The sequence below is a fragment of the Egretta garzetta genome, unplaced genomic scaffold (assembly GCF_000687185.1).
Source record: "Egretta garzetta isolate BGI_Z169 unplaced genomic scaffold, ASM68718v1 scaffold797, whole genome shotgun sequence".
Taxonomy (NCBI): Eukaryota; Metazoa; Chordata; class Aves; order Pelecaniformes; family Ardeidae; genus Egretta; species Egretta garzetta.
This window is the reverse complement of record NW_009260172.1, coordinates 436212-452298: the sequence shown is the minus strand read 5'-3', so window position 1 is coordinate 452298 and position 16087 is coordinate 436212. Positions and strand designations below refer to the sequence as shown.

At 39.5% G+C, this 16087-nt stretch overlaps 1 protein-coding gene across 1 annotated transcript in view; it reads left to right on the top strand.

The window, feature by feature from the left end:
- The first annotated feature begins 738 nt into the window (after positions 1–738).
- The window catches only part of TSPAN9 (tetraspanin 9), a 174664-nt gene continuing 159315 nt past the window's right edge, over positions 739–16087 (top strand). Inside the window, exon 1 of the mRNA XM_035897142.1 lies at positions 739–809. The gene's annotated coding sequence lies outside the window, so the exon portion shown is untranslated. The remainder of the gene's footprint in view (positions 810–16087) is intronic.

The following is a 16087-nucleotide window of genomic DNA, read 5'->3' as shown; positions in this document are numbered from 1 at the left end:
TTGTATGCACCTGCAATTATTTTTATGGGGTTTTAAATGTCGGAGATAGTACTGGTCTGTGTTTCTCCTCCATGTGGTTGCAGGAAGTCTTGGTCTCACTCTCGTCAGTTTGCTATTTTTGCAGCACCCTTCTAACACTGGGGTGGTGCTGTTACAGCCCTGAAAGTACCCGTATGAATTGGAGGAAGTGGGGTGCTTTATGTTGTTTGGTTTTGTGTGATTTTCACTCTAGCAGTGGTTTGTTATACTAGAAGCAAAGATGAGACGAGTCAGAAAGTAGGACTAGTGCAGGAGAGTTCATCAGGAAAGGCCTTGCTTAATTTCTGTTCTTGCTGCTGTAAATGGGTCATCAGGTGTCTTGGTGATGCTAGGGGACCTAAATGAAAATGGGAAGAAGCACTGGATTTTCAGGACTAGTATTTCAGATTTACTTGACACACAAGTTTTGTTTTTTCCTTTTAACCTCTGTTTTCCCTTTAGTTTCTGTGAGTCTGTTTTTAATACTTTGCCTATTGTCATTATTTAAATTTGAGTCCAGATGAAATCACTATATTATGCCCTAGAGACCAGTGTTTAGACTTCTTTAGTTCAGGAGGTGGGATTTGACTTTTCCTGTTCCCTCCATTCCACCCCCCCAATTCCTTTTTTCTGTCCTCCTGAGGTAATTACGTTTTTGATGGAAGGTGGGTCCAAAAGGCAACAAAGTTCACTTTGGTCTTCTTCATCTCTCCAGGTTTGGTCTGCGACTTTTCCTTTGGGGTACATCCAGTTACTTCAGGTAACTAAGACCTCCGTGAAGGATACTCTGAGTAAGTCAATCTGATCTTTAATGCTACTATAATTGACTTTAGGGGAGATGAGTTGGGCCAACACTGAGCCCTTATGAAACCTTCCTGTGATCTGTTACTGTTTTGCCACAGATGCTGAGAGAATCCAGAGTAACATGGTTGTTGTTGGGGTTGTCTCCAAGTACTGCTGTAGGTACTCAAGGAAATGTAACAGAGGACAGTAATTCTCTTAATTATGTGCAAATACTCTTCTTCCTCTGTTTTCTTACCTGAATCTGACATTTGAAGGTAAAAGAAGCAGGGAAGAACCAAACAGGGTTCCTTCCAATAGCACTTTCATTTAGTCCATGTAATTTTCTTTTGTACAAACATACTTTTATAAACAGGCTTGGAAAAATAGACTCGTCTTAGAGGAACCCACTGTTACCCTCATGTTTGGTGTCCTAGTGCAGCTGCGGGCCTATTGCTGTGTGTTTTTACGCTCCCTATGTTCTTAAGGGATTTAGCCTTGGCTAGGAAGCGCATGGAAAATGTGGCACTGTCTACCTTTCGTTGCCTTTCTGGCATAGTATTGGAAACAACTTCTGGCCCTAAAAGGCTGCAAGGAGTGCAGGTTGGTTCATCCTAGCAATGGGAATAGCAGAAGGGTAATAGCCCACTCATGCACTTGGCTGTTGCGCAAGGACTGTTGTGTGCTTCTGTGCTACTCGTGTAAAATTTGTAAAGACAACTGCAGGCAAAGAACAATTACTGTTGTATATTTTGGGATGAGTGATGAGAGATTATGTGATGGAAAAAAATCTCCCTGCAATTGGACAAGGCAAAGAACACATTAGTTGAGCCTAAGAAAAAGAAGTGCTGAGGGTTCCTGTTACTCTTGTGTAAATCATCATTACAGGTGATGCCACACAATCACTCAGTCTTAGGGATATGGCAAAGATGCATTGACCTTGGGATACTGTTATATACAGGAGAACTGAGAAATATACTGAGAGGAATTTTTGTAGCTCTGTTATCTAACTGCTGTGGAAAATTTCACTTGTATGACCTGTATGTTTCTGAGAGAAAAAATTAGTAATAAGATGTATTAATAAGAGATGTACAACTAGCTTAAAATCTGTACATTTGCTATTGGACACGAACAGCTTCTGTTGCAAGAAAAAGAATGCAAAGATAGTTGAGGGGGTGTTAGGCATTGATATAGGTGACACCTGTATTTTAGTAGGTGAGACAAAATGTTACAGTGTGTAAGATAAAGAACCTATGAAATTTCATGCTGTTGAATTTAAGACTCTCATAAAAAGCCTCGGCTTAGGCATAAAAGATCTCTCCTGTAAGGCTGCTGTGTATTTACATCTTGCAATGATTTTTTTTGGTTAGTTTTTGCATGTGTGCCATGCTCTGAATCATACCAAATGGTGCTCTGTTGATTCTTGTGTCCTGGGAAAGCTGGGCTCTGCTCTTGGGTGATGGAGTTCGCCAGGGAAAAGATAATTGGGGAAGCTTGAAATGGTTGTTATTTGTTCCAGCAGTTTTCTTTCTGTTCATCCTTGTGCCACTTGAAATGAATGTTGTATTGTGAGCTCTTTCATCTTGTTTCCACCCCTTTAAAATTTGATACTGCAGAAATTAATGTAACATTGTCTATAATGTTTAAACTGCCTTATGTTATGAAAGTGAGAATTCCCACAGCAGCCTTAACTCTGCCCCCAGAAGAGAAAGCACATCAAGTGAGTGTCTTAAGTTACACTGTTATGTAGCACTGGGCACTAAGATATACTGTTTGGCAAATATTTATATTTCAGATCTGGTCCAAGTCCATGGCAGTGTCGAAATATCATATGCTAATTATGCTAAATGATCATATTACACTGGTAAATGGGCATAGGCTTGATTCCCAGAATACTGATCTGTGAATCACATCATCAAGGAGTACCAAAGAATCCACATCCCTCAGAGAGAGAAGATAAATAGGGTATTTCAAACATTTTTCTTGCATGCATGGTAACATGCAATTTTTTTTCGCCTTTCCATTATGTACTGAAATCAGTTTCACAGCAGATTGAAATACTAGTTTCCTGTCACTAATGCAGGTCTAGAAATTACCTCACTTTCTTTACCTTACTGATCAGTGTTAGCTATGGGATTTCAGATACCCTTTACTGTAATTCAAGGATTTTCTTTTCAAAGGTGTCAATTTCTGCTAAGATAGGACTTTGTCATGCTGAGCAGAATGGGAAACGTGCTTTTTACTTTCTATGAAACATACTTATGCATATTAAAAAGCTTGCCAGACTTGAATTTCTAGTATCCGAACAATGAATTTGTTGTTAAAATAAAATGATGGAATGCCTTGCTAGCATGCGGTGTTGAAGTTGAGTGAAATACTCCTACTCATCACTCAGAATTAAATGCAGTGTATGGCAAAAGCTATTGTAGGAAATTGCTCAGTCAGACCTAGATGATTTGTGGAAACAGTCTTTAGTTATATCTCAAACCCACCACTTACTGTGATTTTTTTTTAAATGTCTGTAAAGCACTATAAGCCTTAATTGTTCTCACTGTTGTGTAATGGAATCAAAAAGGGCGTGAGATGCTTTGCGATGATACGTTTTTGGCAGGCAGCCATTTTAAATAAGATGGACATTTAACATACAGGATATACTGAATAATGGGTTTTAAATGTTTGAGGTGCTCTTGTATGGGGGCAAGTTGGCACTGTGCCTTACCCATGTGGCGGACTCTGGGATCTTCTAGGGTGACCCTGGATATCTCATTGGGGCAGTTCATTTTGTCTAGTTTGTTTTGGACTGTGAGCAGGGCTATTGCTCCCAAATTCTTTGTACTGTGCCCAGAAGAGTAAAGCGCAGAGGAGGGCTTGGGAAGTACTGTACAAATACAGGCTGTAAAGTATAATCCAAAATGAGATCAGACAAGCAAGCTGAGAAAGAGAAGTATGATAACAGATTTATTTAACTTATTTGGCTGTCTTACAGTTACAGAAATAACCTGATGACCCAGTTGTGTCAAAGGTGCGTATTTAGAAAACGTGTGTAATGTGCTGGGGTGTTCCACAGTTGGGCCAACACCTCATTCGTGTCTGAGTGACTTCTTTGGCATCAGTCTCTGTTCTTTGTCATATGAAGAGCTTCTCCAATTTAAATGGATAATGTTAGATCAGGTCTTCAGGAACATTATTAGAAGTCCTGATGAGGTAGCATGAGGAAAAGAAAGTTCCTCTGGGCAGTAGCCTTGGGGTTGGCCTTTGGTCAGGTCAGGGTAATTTTGTTTGCAGGGGTCTCTGTTTTAAACTGGATTCTGAGGACTTGAGGCAGAATTGCAAATGATCCTGTCCAGTAAGTTACTAAGTAATATGATATAGCTAAGTTTAATGGCCATAAACTTAAATCTCCATGCATGAGAGCACCCCACTGGCAAAAGATAAATTAGTTATGAAGAAAGGAAAACGATTTTTCCCAGAGATACTGTTAAGAGTTAATCGCTGGCTCTTCTCAGGTTGCTTGAACCTGGAATATTTGCCCCCATCATTAGTTAACCTAAGAGGTTCTCTTTGGTGCTACCACTATCTCCAAGAAAACATGTTTTCTTATTACTTCTGCTCCCTTGGCATATCAGATTTGTGGCTCTCTCCCACAGATAGATTTTTATTTAAGTTTTTTAATACAGAGGAAAAAATTCGCTTGAGTCTTTTGTGACATGTATAACCAAATCTCTTTATGAATAATAAGGTGAGGCTGTATCTTACTCGTTTGTCATGTGAGAGAAGGCGTGGAGGAGTGTGATCATGGATGGAGCACCATTTTCTGCTCTTCCTTAGCTTGTTGTCCCTATTGCTTGTCACTGTCTCCCACAGAGCTGCAGTCCCTGGCTGCCTTCCATACAGCAGTTCTTGAGTGTGGCTGCCTCTGAAAGCAACTAGGGGGTGCTTCTCTCTGGTCTGAGCAGGTCCATGGTATGTCTTTTGTTGCATGCAGTGTATTGTCTGTATCTCTGTGATAAAATGGAAAGGCCTCATTTCAATAGTGCTTGTTCATATGCTAGCCTGGTGGACAGCTGTGAACTAAATTCAGTTTCTTAAAGCAGTAGTTTTCAGTCTTTCTATTATCAGACCTGAAGCGCCTTCTACTGGAGGCTACAGTCAGTTCAAACCCACTTTGAGCTCTGATTTTTCAGCTGCTGTATTTAAAATTTTTGACCCAGCTGTTCATGTGTGCTCTGTACATCGTACTCATGCTGCTCAGCTCCAGAAAAGCTATGTATGGTTAGCTGTATTTGTCTTACAGAACCAAGAAAATATTAGAGTACCCAACCATTCATTATCAGTGGATTCTTTCTTTCCTTTTATTCTTTTGCATAGAATTATTGCCCTTCTAATTCCTGAACAATTTCCTTCCGTGTAGGAGAGAAGCTAGGTCACGTATCTGTGGCTCTATTTGGATGTAGATGGGATTTCAGGAGCTGCACTACTGAGAATTATGGGAGACACTGTGGGCATGGAGGGTGAACTGTGCATAGCTAAGAACAGAAAGGAATTTGGTGCCTGTGGTTCTGAGTAGGACAGGTGACACACATTTGTGAGAAGCAGTTGCAAAAGCATGAATTCACCCTTACAGAAAAGTTTTTGGGTAGAATGTACATTTGAAGCACAATCAGAATTTGCAGGGGCTCTATCTCTGACGTGAGCATTCACACACAGGGTGTTGACACTGGTTATTTTGAATTGTTCTCAGCCTAAACAAGCTGAAGGGTGATGGACTTGTCACACAGAACTGCTGAAAATAGTAAGTATGTTAATACCAATTACTGGGCAAAACTCATATCATGACCTCTTTTTGTCATATTAATTTTTGTAATCTTCTTAAAGTGTTTGTGCAACTTAAGGTGAAAACAGAAAACTAGGTAGTTTTAGATGTCATTTTTTTAAAGTGGTTTTGATTTTAAAATGTATTTTTTTTATAAGCATACTTTAAAAAAGATAATATCTAACAATTAGTTTATATTGTCTCCAGGGATTTATTTTTAGCCAAAATAATATCTATGTATCTAATTTATGTTTAAGTGTTATATCCTTCTCTGACAGCATTCCTACTTTTTTCTTACATGCCTTGTACATATTAAAAAGAATATAGAAACAGATGGGAAGAAGCTAGTGAAGGCTGCATGTTGTGATGTGTACATTTTTTTGACTATTTTGATGTTAATTTTTTAAAGGTTGCCATACAATTTAAACTTGCAGCATTGTGAGCAGTGTTGCTTAAAATATGCATTATTAAACCTGTTTTCTTCCCTTGTGGCTTGTGATTCTAAGTTCCGTTCACCTACTAGAAAGTGAAGGTGTGCTAAGAGCTGATTTTAGTATGGGAGACCTCAGACAAAAAAACTGTCAAGTCTGCTCTTTGTCCAGCCAGACCCATGATAACCTGATGCTGTTTGGGTCATTACCATCCATGCAAGATGGGAAGAGGACTCCAGGACTGACTTGAATATTGATATTTTGCAGTTTTTGATAAGAAAATTAGTATACTAGCAAAGCTGGTATTCTTCCTTGTAATTTATTATTATAACCTTGTTACTTAATTGAAAAAAATGAGAGAATTTGTGGAAAGCCAGTGAGTGTGGCTGTATAAGAATACTATTTATTACCTTTGGCATTTACTGACATTTGTATATGTTGGGCTTTGAAAGCTAATGGCTGAAGTAAAAATCTTGGGGGCAAAACTGACCTTTATTAAGATTTTTTTACAAGCCATAACTGTTTGCTGCTTTAGCCTTCAGTCTGTTGTTTGGTTTAGGTTTTTTGGGGGGGAGGGGGGATTGGTTGGTTGGTTTGGTTTTGGTTTTTTTTGTTTGTTTGTTATTTGGTTTTGCTTTGAAGCTGCCCACAGTGCATCTTTTATTTATTGGTATGATGCACTGTGCAGTGAAGACTTAAACCAGCAAAGAGCTTGTGCTGAGGAATGTACTTTTTTAATGTTTCCTGCTTCTGTATTTTAATGCGAGTGCTTCCTTTGATAGCAGCACAGAACAATACACAGATTAAACTCTACGTTGTTTTTTGTTTTTAACAATTGTTACTTGTTCAGGAACAGTGGTTTACAGTTGGCTAGTACCAGTCATCTACAACTGGTGGATGAGGGTGCAGTTGAGGGAATCTAGCCAAGCTCAGACAAATTCCTGTTTGTTAAAGCATCCACAGCTACCCAATTTGAAATGTATTAAATGAGGCTGATGAACCTTAGATAAATAAGACAGTAGCAGTACGTGGAAGGAAATAAAGTAATATGGGCATGGAGATTTTCTCTTTTAAAGAGAGAAAAATACTAATCTTCAACATTTTTATAGGTTAAAATAACTAAATTGTTTAGTGCATTTGTCCACTTCTTGTTCTCTGCACTCAGTTTACAGAAAGGTACCTACATTTGTGTACCCTTGTTTCAAAATAACATATTAATTCACCTTATCCACTTTTATTTGCATTATCAGAATTCCATGGGTATCTACTCAGAACAAACATATTAAGTACTTAAAATTGAAAATATACAGTATTATTATACATGCTGTCCTATCTTTTAATTTGGTCTTCCAAGATTCTTAAAAGAAAGCTTTTGATTGCTTTCTGTCATATACAAGAAGGGGAGTTCCACTGAAACTCAAAGAAGGGGAAAACAATGAAAGAAGATTGTGTACTTCTTTTCATACAGCGTGTCATTATTATAGATTGTAGAAGTTGCCATCAAGGTTGATGGTGGGGCTGTGAGTTTCGTGCATTTAAAACCATTTGGGGGTACAGTTATGTAATGAATACCTAAAAATAGTACTCAAGAAGTCCTACTTGGAGAGGGATATTAAATGTTTGGTTTCCGCTCTTAAGTCTGTTCTCCACCTATTAAGTTCAATTAGGGATTTTCAAGTGAGAACAATTCCTCTCTTTACTGACCGCTGTATGATTCTTGGTCCCTTCCTGTCAGAGTGTAGCACTCCGCATTTCAAGACTGCACATGATCTAATATTTTCTTAAGTGAAGCACTGGCAGGCTCTGCATCATGGTGTGTCTGCTCTGATCTGACCACAGTGCCCACAAACTTCCTGTCAAGGGACTGGTGACTGTAATAACATGGCACATGAGTGTGCCACCTTGTGAGGGGAAGGTTGTTGCATGAGATTGGATGCATGTTTGTTTTTCAGCAAAAATGGAGGCGTTTTGTTCCCGTTCCAGTAACTTCTGTCATGGAATGGGAGTGTTATGGGAGTGTCAGGAGAAAGAAAGGAAGCGGGCTGCAGGCCCCCGGGGAATTAGCCTGCTACAGCTGTGGTACAGTCAACAGAGATGATGGGAAATGGCCTTTGGGTTAGATGAGTAGTTTTGTAAAAGTGGATGGATGCCAGGCTAGATGCTGTACTAGCTCAGAGATTCCCAAAGGATGGTACATGTGCTGGTTGTGGTATCTGAGCATGCCCACGCAGCAGAATTATATTATCATGCTGAGAATGTGCATAAAGCAGCAGCACTGCCATGAAATTATGTAGCTGAGCAGAGTGATTTTGAAACTTCTGTACTTGATGAACTCTGGTCTCCTCCTCTTCAGAGAATTCAACATTCCTATGAAATATTTATAAACCTCATTCTCTGTTTTTAAAACTGTATTCATCTTTTGTCCTTCTAAATATTTAACTGTGCTTCAGAGATCCAGGGTGCTTACTGTGATGTAATATCTACTGCTGATACTGGTGTGAACAGCATAGAATTTTTTGACAGATTTCACAAAACTGCTAAACAAAAGTAGCTGTGTAATGTAGGTGACTGTTTCTGTATGTGTAACTGAGAGTCATGGGAGCAACTTGAAGCCAAGTATTACATCAGACTCTGCATACCAGGCAGCGATTTGGTTTGGCCCTGCTGGGTTATTGCTGCTCTCAGAGTTTGTTTCATGATTGACATGAAATTTTAATCTAGGTTAATGACATTAAATGTGGGTCCCATCATTGACTATTGTGGTCAGATGCTTGATGCTCTTCTACAACTGGCAACCTTCATGCTAATGATGGTTCTTATGGAGGACATACGGTATGGATAATGGCACTATAGAGGTGATACACAGGCCAAGGGCGACCATCTGTGCCATGGAAACTTCCCAAAGACTTGCTTCCAGCCTGATTAAAAGTCTTGTGTCTATACAGTGTTATGCATCTTGGTACCCATATGAATACATTTGTACTGAAGGAAGCATACGGGGGGAGTGGGGACACTGATTTAAATTTTCTTGAAACAAATGCTGCGAACTAAACATGTAAGCTCTGGGTGAGCAGCCCAAACATTCCTCAGTGCTACAAAAATACTCCAGCACTCCTTGTGAATGCAGAACAGGAAACCCTGGTATAGCCATTTGCTGGATGTTGATGCCATTTCAAATACCATTTAAAAAGCATTTATAAATTCAGTTGCTTCAGAGTGGTGAGCCCCCCAAAATAAATAAATATTGATGTTTGTGATGGTACTGTCAGAAAGGGTATTGAATCTATGATACCCCTGACTCCCTTGTGGATAGAATTATAAGGTGAGGTCACTTGCAGAATCATTCGGGTTAGAAGGGACCTCCAGGGATTATCTAGCCCAGCTCCTCCTCAAAGCAAGATCAGTGTTGACTTCAGACTAGGTTGCTCAGACTTTGTCCAGGTGGGTTGTGAAAATCTACATGGATGTAGATTCCACAAAGTCTCAAATACCTGGTCCAGTACTTCATAGCAGTGATTTTTTTATGTCCTGTGGCAACTTCAATGGTCTCTCGTTCTCTAGCCATATATCTTGGTAAAGAGTCTAGCTCTGTGTTCTCAGTGACCTAGGAACTCAAAGTCTGCTTCTAAGTCTGCTTCAGCCTAAACAAGCCCAGTTTCCTCAGCCTGTCCTCACAGGTCCAGTATTCCAGCTCCCTGAGCATCTTGGTAGCCTTTGGCAGGACTTGCTCAAGTTTATCAATGTCTCTCTGGTACTAGAGGGCCTAAAACCAGATTTAGTACAGTGTTGAGTAAAGGAGAATAATCACTTCTATCACCTACTCTATATGGTCCTGTGGATACACTCCAGTAAGCTTTTAGCCTTCATTGTTGTCACCATGTTAATTCTGACTCCTGTTTTGTCTAGTGTCCACCAGGACCCACAAATCTTTTTCAGCAGAAGTCCTTTCCTGATGGCCTGTTCCCCTGGCCTGTCTAGGTCCATCAGAATGGTAGCCCTGCCCTGGAGCTTATTGACTGCGTCCCCTAGTTAACTGTTGCCTACAGAAGTGATGAGAGGGTACTGTGTTGCCTTCTGCAGGTCATTGATCAGGACAAGCCTCAAGATAGACCCATGCAGTACTCTACTTACTACTGGCCTCCAGCATAGAGTACGACATTTCAACCACTATTGTTTGAGCACAACATTCTAACCATTTTTTTTGCATATCTAGTTGTCCACCCATCCAGACTGTAATTCATAACTTGGATAGCAAGAGTACTGTGAGAGACTGTTAAAGGACTTGCTGAGGTAAATGACATCCAGTGCTCTGTCATTGTCCACAAATCCAGTTGTTGTATCATACAAGGCAATCAAGTAGGTCAGGCATGCTTTATCACTGGTAAATCTATGTTGATTGTTCCCACTCACCAGCAGCATCTTCTTATGCTCAGAAGTGTGTTCCAAGAATACCTGCTTCATGCACCAGTCCATGCTGTGGGCTGACCATTTGGAAGGGAGCTCCAGAGAAGGACCTTGAGGTCCTGGTTAATGACAAGCTGACCATAAGCCAGCAATGCACCCTCATAATAAAGACAGCTAAGAGCATTTAGGACTGCATTAGGAAGACCATTTCCAGCAGGTCGAGGAAGGTGATCCTTCCTCTCTGCTCAGCACTGGTAAGCCATATCTGGAGTGTTGTGTCCAATTGCGGGCTTCTCAGCAAAGAAAAGTTATGGACATAATGGAGCTAGTCCAGCAAAAGGTCCACAAAAATGGTTAAGGGGACTGGAGCATCTTTCATACGAGGAGAGACTGTGAGGGCTGGGACTGTTCACCCTGGAGAAAAGAAGGCTCAGAGGGGGGAAAAAATCTTTATCAATGTGTATAAATACCTGATGAGGGGAAAATGAAGAAGAGGGAGCCAGACTCTTTTTAGTACTGCCCACTGACAGGACAAGAGGCAATGGACGCAAATTAAAACATGAAATTCCATTTGAACACAAGAAAAACATTTTTTTTTTTTTATTGTGAGCATGGTCAAACACTGGAGTGGGCTGCCCACAGAGGTTGTGGAGTCTCCATCTTGGGAGATACTCAAAACCCAACTGGACACAGTCCTGTGCAACCTGCGGTAGCTGACCCTGCATGAGCAGGGGGCTGGACTAGATGATCTCAACCCTTCCAACTTCCACAATTCTGTGATTTTTCCCAAGTACCAAAGTGAGGTTGACCAGCCTGTAGTTGCCTGGATTGTCCTTTTTTCCTTTATGAAGACAGGTTGAATGTTTGCCTTTCTCCACTTATGGGAGACCTATCATGATCTTTACAAGCTTTCAAACATGATCGTGAACAGTCTTTCTATTACATTGACTGATACTTTCAGCACTCTAGAATGCATCCTATCTTGTCTTGGGGACTTCTGTGGGTTGAGATTTTTTAAGAGATCCTCGGCTCCATCCTTTTCTGCCACTGATAGTCCTTATCCTCCTTGAATCCTGTCCCTATACGTAGGGGCCTGAGACCTTCCTCGTGAAGACTGAGGCAAAGATGACGTTAAGAACCTCAGCCTTATCTGTATGTGCTGACACTGTATCATCTGCCCCCCAGCAGGCCTATGTTTTCCTCATCTACTCTTTTGCTGGTAATGTAGCTTTTCTTCTTGCCCTTGATGTCCCTTGCAAGTTTCAAATTCAGGTGAGCTTTGGCTTTCCTAGCAGCACTCTACGTAGGCAGGGCTTCCGTATCCCTCCTCTGTGATCTGCCCTCATTTCTGTCTCTTGTGAATGTCCTGTTGCAGGAGCTCAGTCCTATGTTCTTGTTTAGCCAAGCCAGTCTCCTATATGTATACTTATTTTCCTGAGTAGTAGAACAGACTGTTCCTGTGCTTTGAGGAGGTTGCTGCCAGTGACCTGCCAGCCTCTCCTTCCTTGGTTTAAGACCTCAAATGTAATTCATTCAAAACCAGTCTACTGACTTTCCTGAGACTGTAGGCATAATATAGGTTTTGGTGATGTGACAGGCCCGCTGGGAGGCTGTAGCAAATACAGTCCCTGCTCTTGCAAAGGCAGTAGTGCAAGTGTAATATTAGACACTGTGTTCAGAAAATCCTCAGCTATTGCCGACTGAAGTAGTACATCTCTGGTATCACGTGGAAGTATTATCCAGGTCCTGAAAGCATAGTGGATGTGTTGTTACAGTGTTATGAGTGAGCTAATCACCCTTATCGCTCAGTAGGATTAATGAGATCAGGAACAGCAATGTCCTGGTGCAGTTATACTGTCGCTGGTCTGCAGCAGAGTTGGTCAGTACTACCTCAGAGTTAAAGCTCTGTATTTCATATGACAAACCCACCCATGAATAATGGATCTGCTGATTTCCATTGAACTATGGGCCTTATATCCAGCTTTAGACAGGGCCTTGCCTCCTTCAGTAGTAACTCTGGCTGAATTTGATGTAGCAATCCAGATGTGGTGGTGATTTTTTTTTTCCTAGTCATTAAATCCTTGATCTGTATTTTCCTTTTTTAGCCACTGGATAGCTTATATTGAACGCTTATCTGTTTGAACATTTCTTTCTTCTGTCAGTACGTAATATTCTTAGGAAAGTCTCACTTTTTGGTGCATTTACTGTATTCTTTATTTTGTTATTGGTGCACAGGATTTTATTTAATTTGCAGGTAAAGGACTTTCTGCGCTTTAGAGAAGGTTTTACTCTCTGAGGTTTCCTTGTTCTGCATGCTAGTTAAACTCAAGCTAAAATTCATATGTGGGGCCCAAGGAGAAAAAGGAGATTTTTTTTCAGCTTATTTTCAATAAAGTGAGTTATAAAAGCCAATAGTTCTCCTTTAGTTTTAATGTTTGCTTATCTTACAGCTTGGGCTATGGAAATAGATGATTAATTTTTTTCTCTTTTGAAATTCTAATAATTTCCTGCCTTAGCATCAAGCAGAACTTTTCCTTGGGCACTGTTTTCAGTTTTCGTAGAAATATAAGGTTGAAGTTGAATAAAAAAACCTCATAATTTCATGTAGCCAGCTGCTGTGGGGCAGAATTGCACCTTGCAAAGATGTTTGAAAACCTTCATTTTAAAGACAAAATTTTCCCGCTGCTCTTTTAAAAATCTACTTTTTAATTTTTAGCTTTACAGTGGTTAACAAGACACAATAAAAATTAATTTCTTAAGTATCTTTTCAGTCTTCCTCTTGGCTAGCCTTTGCATTAATTTTAACACTAGAGGGCGTTTGAAACACTTCAGTTCTTTCAGAAAACCAACTTCAGGAGAACAGCTTTCACTTTTCCTTACTAGAAGAAAAGGGTTTTGTTAACTGCCTATGATGTTTATTTTTAGCAATTAATTTGCTTTATTTCTTTCAGTCCTTTCAAAAACTAAAAATCTAGCTTTTAGCTTTCTATGTGCTTTTATAGCTCTGTCATGCAGTTAGACTGATCAGCAATCAAGGAGGGAGAACAGTTTCACATCTTAGCTGTGAAGACATACTGCTTGTACTTCCTGTGTGATTAGATGGATGTTTTGAACCACCTGGTTTCAGAAACAGGGAGAGAGATGCCAGAGATGGGAATGTGTTAAAGACCTCTACTGTTAATTTTTCTGAAGAAAGTAAAAGTTTATTTTATAGCACTTCTGATTCATTTTGTAGTTTTTGTTGGCATATAATTTTAAATTAAATTTCAAAACACTTTAGTTGGTCTTTCTTTAGTCTATGCTTTGTTTTGGAGTTATCTTTTTTTCCCTCGCAGAGCTTGAAAATGATGACAACTCTCCTTCTGAGGAATCAGAAAACATAATCCAATATGAAGACTTTAGAATGGAAAGGTCAAAACAGTTAAAATTGATTATTTTCATAGCTCATATGAAAATTTACACAGGATTTCTTGGCTTAAACCTAAAAGTAGAAACATTTCCTTTTTTATTAAGAAAGTGTGGTGAAATACATAGTAAAACATGTTACTCTTTGTAAGTTGCTTCAAGGATGTGTTGTGATATTCATCTGTTCCAGCTGTAAAGTAAGAATCTATTCTGTCTTATGAGTTGGTTGCTTTTGTATCTTTTTGGCTTTTTTTTTTCCTCTTTTCCTGTTTTGAATCCATTACTCTTACTGCAAGTGTTGAACGGCAGCTGATCAAATGTTTATTTGCACTTGCACTTTGAATGGTGTTCGGAACAGTAACAAAATAGTATCAGTAAGCCTTTAAGAAAGGAACTCTTTGTCTCTTGTGATTAGTGTTAGAGATTAATCTGATTTTTTTTCTTTGACTTGCTGTCAGATGATTTGTTTCCCTCTCTACAAATTACGTATTCTGAAAAGTAACCCATGCCTCTCTTAGGGACATACTGCACCTTAGCAATTTTGTGGTGACAGTAAGGACATAGTGTTTTCTCTTTCAAGCTAAGATTCTAGAATTTTGTAGTTATAAGAAATCCTTGTCTATTTTTATCAAAAGCTTTACTTTAGCTTTCAGGAGTGAAGAATTAAAATACCTAACCTATAGGCACAAGCAATAAGAGAAAAAAAAAGTATAATTTATTATTTTGGAGTAAAAAAAAAAAAAAGACTGTTTTCAGGCAGTGGACTATGGGTTTGGCTTGTGATGCTGACACTGATGCAAAACTATGGATTGCAGTTTTCCCAAGTTTGAGGAGAGAAAGGCCTGAGCTGGAGTCACTGAGAATGGAATGTCTTTATGTCTTTGTATTGTGATATCCTCAAAGTGCTGCAGTTATGTGCCTTTGCTTGGTTTCTCCCATCATTTCCTTTTTATATTGCAGAAAATATCTATTATGTCTGACACTTCCTTGGCAGTTTTGGACATAACATAAGCATTCTCACCAGCCTGATTGATAGGACAGATTTTGAAAATGGTTGGTGCTTGCTTAATTTTTTCATATGGGGTTCTGCAAAGTGCAGGGCTGCTTGGCTTTTGGACAGTGCCGTAGCACTACTTTAGTAAGAGCTGGATTTCCATAGAAGTGATTCTAAAAAAAATGCAGTAGTAGAGCACTTTTCGTTCTCTTACTGGTTGTGGATCACAAGAAGATACCAATTAAAATGAGCAAACCCATAGCACTTCTATTTTGTTCCTAACTGGCAGCCTTGCAAATTGAGAGATTATAGTAGGCTTTATTTATAACCAATAGAAGTTGCCGAGGGCCAAATTTTCTTCCTGTGAGGCTTAATTCTTGAGTTGTGATTATGCCCTGAATTGTCACTACGCAATCTCATTGTTTTTAGATGTGTAGAAATTAAACCAGCTGTAAATTATTTTGATGACTTACAGTCAAGGATGAACTTCTGCTCCCTCTCTCTGAATTGCATGGCCTCCAAAGGACAAAAAGGAGTGATGAACCTTCATTGTCTATTTTTATCATTATATTTAATAGAGGAAACTGTGGCTGTACATAGGGAATAGACCTGGTGGACAGACACTGCAATTCTGATGACATTTCAGACTAAATTGCATTTGAGCTTGACTCCTTAATAGGCCATCCTTCTTCAGAAGGCTCTTGTAAAAGAAATCCCTTTGTAGTAGGCACTTTCTATATTTTAATATTAAGGTTACATATTTAAAGGTTCTACTAGATAAATAAGCTTTGCTTCGATATTTTCCCCTTGCTCCTTTCCTATTTAAAATATGAGGGACTGGGAGACTAGCCTCTTTTAATAGCTTGCTTCATTTTTTGCCTGGTTATGCAATGTCCTGGCAGCAGTTACTTTGTGCTCTCAGGAGAAAAGTTCTTACAGAAGTTGAGATTTTCGTAGTCCATTACAGCTTCCTCTAGTGTGTGAGAATTTAAAGGAAACAGTCGTTTTCCAAAATTTCCAAAAAAAGCTTTAATGTTTTTGACATGGAAAATTATGCTACTATTCATTACCATTTACCTCTTCTACACCATCAGCTTTTATTTTGATCTAGTTTTAGCATTGCTTATCAGCACCCCACTGTGCCACATGGCATAAAGCAGGCTAGATCGGGGCAGTCAGGAGGAGTGAAACAAATCAAGCTGGTGAAAAAGTAGGCCATGCATGAGTCTTTTTCTCTTCCAC